We start from the raw sequence: 9,009 nt of genomic DNA on the forward strand, positions 1-9,009 counted from the left end.
CCCAGAGGTGCTACCACCGTTGCTGATTGGCTCAGCTTTGGCCAGTGACCAGGTCTGTCTTGGAGCCGGCTGGCATTGGCTCCATTGGACATAGGGGAAGATTCTAGCAGCTTCTCACACAAGCCACCCCTGTAGCCCTGCCCCTACCAAAACCTTGCCATGCAAACCCCATACAGATGTGCTGTCATAATTGACTTAATTTTCTTTTTCCCATGGTAAGTGGGCCAGTCTCTTTAAGTCTTCCCTCAGAAGACAGGGAATCTCTCTGTTCCTTTGACTATCCTGGAAGACTTCTCTGCAGCTGATCTAGTTTGAATGTATCTTTTTTTCATGTAGATGATTGGAAGTGTAGATTGCGTACATGCTGCAACATCAAAAGTGCTTTATACAATGGCATTTGTACTTCCTTTTCTTTGCTGGAAGTTTTCCTGATGCATCATAGGATTTCAGTTGCCTTTTTCACAGCTGTATCAAATGGGTGTCTTGGGTATCCTGTGATGGCCATTCTTTTGCTATATTGCTTCCAGTTGTCTATATTTCATAGCAGCCCTCAAGTGCATAACACTGTAATTTGTAGTATTAAAATTTAATCCAGTTTCTATTACTTCAATCCTCAAGGTCATACAAGTCTTTGTGTATGCTATTCTGGTCCTCAGCCAGACTGGTGCTGCTTCCCAGTTTTTAACATCAGGAAACATTAATTAGTACATGTATTTTTTGTGTCCAGGTCATCAATGAAAATATTAAGAAAAGACTCATCCTAAAATGGGTCCTTGAAGACCTCCTTTAAGAATTATCCTGCCTTTGAGTAGTTCCACTTTCAGTACAAATCACTGTATTCCATGTTTCTTACCTATATCGCGTTTCTTGTGCTCATTTCCTCCATCATGTCTAACTAATATTCCATGCAGAGCAAGTCAATGCCTGAAAGTAATTGTGTTCCTTTGGAGGTGTATGCTTATCTTTTCAATACCTTTTTGAAGTCCAGATGTAATCTTTTCCATTTCCCTTGGTTTTATTTAAACTAATGTAAGATTTTTAGGGAAAAACCCTGTAAAAATCATCTTTCAGTAGAGACTAGGGAGGCAGCTAATAGATCCTTTTCTTTCTATGTGTATTTATCAGAGTGAATGTATGGGTACAGAGAATGATGAGGGCAGACTTCCCTGTTAGAATTGTTGGTATGTTACTCAGGCTCCGAGCTTTTAGCAGCCCCAGTCATGTGTCTGTGCAGCTGCCTCACATCAGATTCACATAGCATCTACGCCTTGTTTTCTCAACACCATTATTTAGGAAAATAATTCTGCTTGCATGGCTTTGAATTATTGAAAATAGGGTATTTTCTCTCTCGGAATCTGTCCTCTTTCCAAATATTTATGTGGGATTACCTGGAGGCTTATAATATTTCCTTTTAATAGGGCTGTAGTGTAAGAAATGTTTTAATGTTACTCCATTTCTCATATCTGTGATACATTGCCATAACTCCATGATACTCAAGCTCAGTCTGTCTGTGCACAAAGGTTTATTAGTTTCCCTCCACATAATATGGGACTGTCTACAAGTAGGTGCCAACCGTGGTTGGCCTGATCTCAGGAGAATGTTCATAATTAGATAATAACATTGTTTTGTGGGTTTTGTCTTCATTTGACAGGACACCTCTTCTACTCTGACATCATGGTAGGCAGCAATCTAGTGGTGTCTCTGTTCTTACCGTATGTATCAGTCTTTCACTTGACTTACTTTCCTATGACTTAAATGAATTACTCTGTTCCCATTCTGTGTGGACCAATTTCTTCCTTAATCAGATGGTGTTTCCTAAGTCTGATCACCATGTGTCTCCTTGAAAAGATAAATAATTTACATTTAACACAATACTGTACTGGAAAGATCTTTTCTCTCATCTATATTCAATAGCAAATCTCTGCTTTTCAAATGGAGATTGAGAGAAGATCCTATGAACTACTGCAAACATACAAATGCTCCTGGTAGTAGTGGGAGCTGGCACCATTCACTTGGGTTCTAAAAGCTAAGATTAATGGGAAGCTTGTGCTTGTAAGGAATTTTATTGACCAGCTCTCAGAGCCAGCCAGACCACCTGCATGGATCCTATAAGAACCTTTTCCCCCATAGGAGAAAAGCCCCTATCCTAAAATGGAGGCACTGTGATGTCCCTTCACTTTCAGCATGTCTCTCTTTCTGTCTTGTGTAATCAATCTTGTTCAAGAGTTTTCTTTTATATTGTAATTATGCAATGCCAAAGGGACCCTCATCTCAGATGAGGTCTTTAAGGGCTACTGATAATGCATATAACCTTTTCTAGCACCAAGATTTGAACTCAAAATTAGCGAGAAAAGGCAGGAGCTGAAATTAAGCTAGAAACAAAGTTAATGTTTTTACCAGGGAGTGTGATTAGCCAATAGAGCAGCTTCTGGTAGGAGTAGCTGATCCACGGTCATTAAAATGTCAGAGACTTACTGTGTTTTTGTTTGTTTCCTTGTATTTAATATGAGCCATATGGCAATGAACAATACTTCATTTTGAGTATCCAAGAAGGGGAATTCTTATTAACAAAGGCTTTATAGTAGCATGTGTGAAAGAGGGCTTTCATTATATTTGTAGGGTTAATTTATATGGGGTAATGTTTGGTCTCAGTTAATCCATCTGGCTAGTATTTTAACAATATTTTAATGAAACCTTGAGCCAGATGTCAATGTAGTAAGAGTTGCCTATTTTATCCATTGATTTTCAGTAAAATATTGAGGAATGAAAAACTGAAAACCTAACTCTAACAAAGGGGAATTGCAGTGACCGTCATCGATTTCAACAGGGTCAAAATTTTATGGAGCATTTCTATGTTCAGCAACTGATGTAGTGAAATATAAATATACAGATTTAAGATTACCTTTATGCATGTAACAGAGGCAGTTGTTGTAAAACCTGCAATCCTGTCTTATGTAGTGGGTCATAATGTTTTATAATACGTAGGCAAAAAAAAAACCCAAAACCCAACCTTTGTAAAACATGAATTGCATGTCAGCTTCCTTCCTAGTTAATGATAGTCACAAAGCTGGTCCCAAATCTGTCATTGCTAAATGAACACTAAATTGGTACTGGTCATTCTGTTTATTGTTCCCTAGTGTGGTCATCACTATTCTTAGCCCTTTGACTAGAAGTGTCCAGTAGACATTAATCTACGCTCATTACACACAAATTTTAACTGTCTTGAATCTTTGAATTGGTTGCTGCTGATGAAGGAACATAGACTTAACTTATCAGGGCACTACTAGGCCTTAATGGTCCTGATCAGCCTCACCTTGGGCCTCTGCCTACACCCCTGCCTGTGGGCCTGGGAGCGTGATTTCAGCTCAGCCCAGGGCCTTCAGTCCCTGCCTGAGCTATGTTGGAGGACTGCTGGTCTCCAGCTCAGCCACAGCCCTGTCCTGCCTGGCCACAGGTTGTGTTGATCAAGACCCTAACCTGAAGACTGATTTTCTGGCTTGACCTCAGCCCAGCCTCATCACCATGAATTTGCCTGATGATCTGGACTCTTGGTTGAGCCTGGCTGCCATCTCTGGGTCTGTCCTGCCCTGTTCACCTTGCCTGGGTACCGTGGGGCTGGGCCCTGGCTTGCAAAACGCCATGCCCTGCTGGCTGGGCATCATGCTCGGCTCCCACCTTCCCATCCCTTAGGGAGCAGCAACCCCTCACTGTACACTGCTATACCTGTCTACTGAAAGAGTTAGAAAAGCTTAGATTCAGCTCCTGTTCCACTTGACAAAGGGATGCTGCTTATGGATGTTGGGATCATGGGTTGAGTCAGTCCCTGAAATATTAAAAAGAAATCTGGGACAGAGTCAGCCTTAGTTGGATTCTGGTCACTAAAATGGTTATATTTAATGGTTACATGCATGAGTCTGGTTAAGGAGTTGTTACACAGCTGTACTTGGTCATGTGCATTAGAATACTGAACCTGTTCAGGACTGTATTTAGCAAACTTATGGGTAATATTCTGACCTATTGCAAAACCAGAGGCTTTTATCAGGCTGTCATTTCTTCACTTCAGAAGTTAGATATCGCATGACGTAACTACCCCAGATGGCTGGGTGGGCAATTCCTGCATTCCTGATTACTGAGTCTTGAAAATTTCACTGCTGTCAGACCCTTGAATGCACTTGTGGCTGGATAATATTTTGGTTTCTGTGGCTTTTGGAGAAATCCAACTTTTAGCTATTCTGCGCAACATTCATATCCTTCCTCCCGCTCCTTATTATGTGTATAGCATTTTTTGTCTTCAGACTATTACATCTAGCAGTACATGACTCATGGCCCATTGCAGCTCAGTAAAATGTCACTGTTATGAGTACATTGCACAATGAGCCTGCCTTGCACATCTTTGGTGCAATATTTATTATTCAGCTCTCACTGGAGTCAATGGAAAGATTCCCATTAGGCTGCAAAGACATTTGGAGCAAGTCTGAATTTGCCTTTAGTGTGCCTGACTACTGAGACTCATGTAGACTCTACATGAGTCTACCCCATGTAGACTGGGTAGCCATCTCTTTTAAAACTTTAATGTAGTCACTACTGGTGACTAAAATGGAGGTTTCAGCATACTCTGGTCACAAGACTACATACCCAGGGCCTCTGAAGAGCTCATAGGTTTTCACATGGGCTAACAACCAGTTGCATTAAGAACACCCCATGTGCTTCTTCTTGAACAGGAAGTCTCCCACTGTGATGTCGCCCATGATGGTCTGCCCACTAATCCTAACCTATAAATTGTCAGCTGGCTCATGTCCATCCCTAGGCAGTGCTCGTACTGCATTCCCACTACTCTCTCACATGAATATGAATAGGATCTAAAATAAAGGTATGATCTGGGCTTGATTTTCATGGAGTTCTGTTTCTTCTTGACCTATTTATGCACCCAGCCTGACCACCATATATACAAACCACATGTGCAGTTTGTCTTGTGCAATGTTAGAAAAATGTACCTTTTTTAAAGCCATCAAGATCATTTCATATGACGACACTGACCAGTGCCATTCTGTGTGGGCTGACTCGTTTGGCAGAGCTCCACAATAGCTGTGATATCCCAGCAGGTTTTTTGCAGGATATCACAGCAAAACAGGAAATTACTAGCTCAATTTCAAAGCAGGGGAAAGAAAACAACATAGAAAACTAGCTTAAAATGATTTACAAGACAAATATGCAAACAGTTGGAGCAGTCACCATACGATTTAACCCATTCTTAAAACATTGCCTCTACTTTTAAAATAGTAAAACTGAGTAATATTGTTCTTTATGTTATCTCTTTGGTCTGAGATTTACTAATTTCTACTGCAGGAGGTGCAAACTCCCTTAAAATAGCATTTGCTGACAATACATCATTACTACAGCACAAGTAAGTAGTTTGAATCCATTGCTCCTAGCTAACTGGTGTTCTTTGCTAAGCCTTGGAATTATGGAATTGATTCTTCATTGAGCCTGGTGTGAATTGAGAGTACCTGTGCAGACATAAATGGAATAATAGGAAGATAAGACCATGGAGAATAAGGCTCAACATCTCTGAAGGGAGGTGACATTTTTGGCTTAAAAGATTGTCAGTTTTTATAGTCATTTATGACTGATTCCCAGAAGACAAACATTGTCTAAAATTAAATGCTTCAGATTTGCAAGCAACAGTGAGTCATGGGTAGATGTAGAGAAAAGTAGCAAAACCAGCAATGACAGAAAGTGGGTGTTAAGAATGATACAAAATAAATCTGAGATCTGATAGCTGAATATTAATCTCATTCCATTTCAATTTTCTAGAAAGATGTTATCTGAGTTTCATTAGCTAGTTTTTCAACATCAGCAATCCCAAATAAGATTAATAATTTGCTATCCAAAATAGCAAAATATTCAAATTCAAATAAGGGAATCTATAGTACATGTGAAAATAAATCATTTAAAAAAAAAATTCACTGTTTTTTGAAGGAGTTCTTGTAAGTTTCTCAATTGTAATGAAGTCTGATTTTAAATTACTTTATAGCTATTTTTGCAAAAGTATTAAAAATAGTTTCATGGAGTGCATCTGTTCTTCATTATTTCTCCCAAAGCTTTTAGTTTGATCTTCACAGTACTCTGAATAAGGTCAACTCATCCAGGTAACTGGTTGCTTAGCCTGGTACTGGCACATCAGGTGAATGATAACGATCAAACTTATTGTGTGGAACTGTGGGATCATATCCCAACACATATTTTCTCTCCTGGAAAGGCTGTGAGTAGCTGGCAGTCATGTCTTTAGGGGATCAAAGCAGGATGCAGATGGGAGGTATGATGGCAGCCATTTTTGCAGATTTCCTTCCCTGAGGTGGGAAGATGAAACACATGAACAAAGCAATTTCTACATGAGTCCATCTTACTGCCCTGCAGTCAGGTTCCCTTTTCCTTTCACTCCTGAAAGATGTGCTTAATAAAATAACAGATAATAATATCTATGCATTTAGTATCTGATATACTGAGAACATATTTCACAAAATCAGAATACATTTAAAAAGAAATTAAGTTTTAAAATTGGACTTCATACCAAAATGGGAAAATCACACCTCCGCTTTTGATGACAAAGGAGGAAATAGACTCTGTTGTTAAACTTCGTTTTTTGATTACAGACAAAATGTCTTTGTCAGTGTGGTTTCATGGATGCTTTGTTAATTATGCATCACTGAATATTCTGACCTTGTTTGTATACTGGAGTATACAATTCCTAATCTTCATGTGTTAAACGCTGTCCACGAAAAAGTGTACTTTCTGTCCCAGGTAACAATAAGAAAACTTGATTTTCTAGATGTTACATGGAAAGGAAGGAAAAGACACTACCTCTAAAGAGGGGAACTTAACTGTGTCTGGTAAAACTATGGCTGGCCTTCTGTTGTGACTGCTCTAAGCTGCACTTAGAGCAGTCCTAAAACTAATACAGAGACCAACCTGGGTCAGGAAGATTCCTCTTGAATAGAGCCAACACCAGACACTTTGCCCTCTGCTTCTCCCTTTTCTTCTATCTTTTCCCTTACTGATTAGTGATTGCAGCTCAGCTTTGTGGGGAAAAGAGGGTAGCTTTCAAGCTCTTGTCCACATGCCTCCATTAACTTGAATTGTGATCATTTGAGTGGAAAATATGAGAAGCTGCCTGATAGCATCTTCCTTTAATCAGCAGAGAAGCTGCCCATCTCTCCCACTTAAATTAGGATAGGAACTAGGGTTAGAACTTGAATGTGGGTCTTCCCTCTTTTGTTAGTTTAATATATTTACACTGGAGCTGGAAACGACTTTTACATACTTGATATTTAAAACACAACAATGAAATAATAATTGGTAAATGGCTGCTCTATTTATTATTATATCTAAATAAAGTGACCCTTAGCCATCCTCCAGAGGACTGAAAATCAAAAGTAAATAGTAATGTCTCCCACTGCCCTGGTGATAAGAACAGGTAATTATATTTTATCCAGAAGCAAATATCAGAAGCACAATGGAAATGACATGTGAGGCATCTTACAGTGAAGGCTTCTTTTATCAAAACTCGAGACTTTTGGCATTTAGGACACCTTTTGGGCCCCACACTGTGCAATAGGTGGCTGGACTGCACATACCTAATAACCTGTACACACCTAGAGCAATGACTCTAGCAGGGTATGTGATGACATTCAGGAATCTTAGCCCTTAGAAAAGGTGATTAAAAGGAAAGAGTAAAATATGATGCATGAAAGAAAGAATGAAATACTATCAGTTGATTAAGTAGAGAAGTGTGGTTAATTTTCCAAGTCCAGTGTAATAGAGATACTTGAAGTAGGTACTCATGGTGGGTTTCCTTCTTGCTTGCATTATTGAAATTCAAGACTGACTCCAATATAGGCTAATAGCACCACCATAAAAAAGCTGCAGTACTTGGTGACTCAGTGACTTGCACTAATTGTCTTTGTTTAACAGTGGTATGAGAGCTCAGTATCTGTAGGTGGATCAGCTCCTTTTCTCCGTGCCTGCTTTTTCTGCTGCCATTTCTCTAATGGGTTTACTCTGACGGTTTTTTTTCTTTGGTTTGTTTTTTTTTTTTCCGCTTCTGAGGCTGCTGTAGCAGCTATGTTTTATGCTCTTTTCAAGCTGCACTGGGTAAAGGTGCTGTTGTTTTGAAAGATAGTATCAAGAAGTTAGTTTTTAATATTTAAAATAAGATTTTACTTTGGAGCAATGCTTGGGGAGATTGAAGCTGAAATAGGTTTCCTCACTAATACAGACTGCCCTTCTATTGTGTGAGCATAGGCTCACATATGTGTGCTGACTTACTGTTCCAGCTTACAGCTGCCAGTTCTGGCCTGGTGGCAGGAAGATGGTAGTTTATTCTTCTGGGTGTTTTTCATTTGAGCACTGAAAGTCATTGGTTTACTATCTCTACCTCATTTTGAAAGAGAGGTGGCTCTGGCTGATGGAAGACCTGGGAAAAAAACAGATTAATTCGCATGCCATAGAACTTCGCAGTGTTCTGTTAATTAACACTAAAACCACTGGGGAAACAAGCTAAACAAGCAGCCAGCTGGAAGGAGGTGCACAAGCACATTACAATAGATGTGACTGTAAACTGATGGCTACAATCAGTTTCATCAGGGAATTAAAATAATGTGCTAAATTTCAGTGCTTCTGAAGTCTTTTGCATGGGGTTCTTTCTAATCCTTTAGGTAATCCCAAACCAAAACACATATTATCGGTAGAACAGAGGGTGATAATTCTTCAGACAATGTTGCTGGAGGAATGGACTAGTCCAGGCGGAAAGGACACACATCTTTTCAGTTTGACCCTGCTTCTCCTTTAAAATCCTCCAACAGCCATGTGCCAGCTGCAATGTAAAAGAATCCCCTACACTTCACAGCCCCTTCTGTTAATGTAGATGCTCTCACAATCGTATTTGTATTTAATTATTGAGAACTTGATCCTTCAGTCTTTGCAGGAATGAAACTGTGTTGGTTTCAGCAG

The sequence above is a fragment of the Fulmarus glacialis genome, unplaced genomic scaffold, assembly GCF_000690835.1.
Source record: "Fulmarus glacialis isolate BGI_N327 unplaced genomic scaffold, ASM69083v1 scaffold18618, whole genome shotgun sequence".
Classification (NCBI taxonomy): Eukaryota; Metazoa; Chordata; class Aves; order Procellariiformes; family Procellariidae; genus Fulmarus; species Fulmarus glacialis.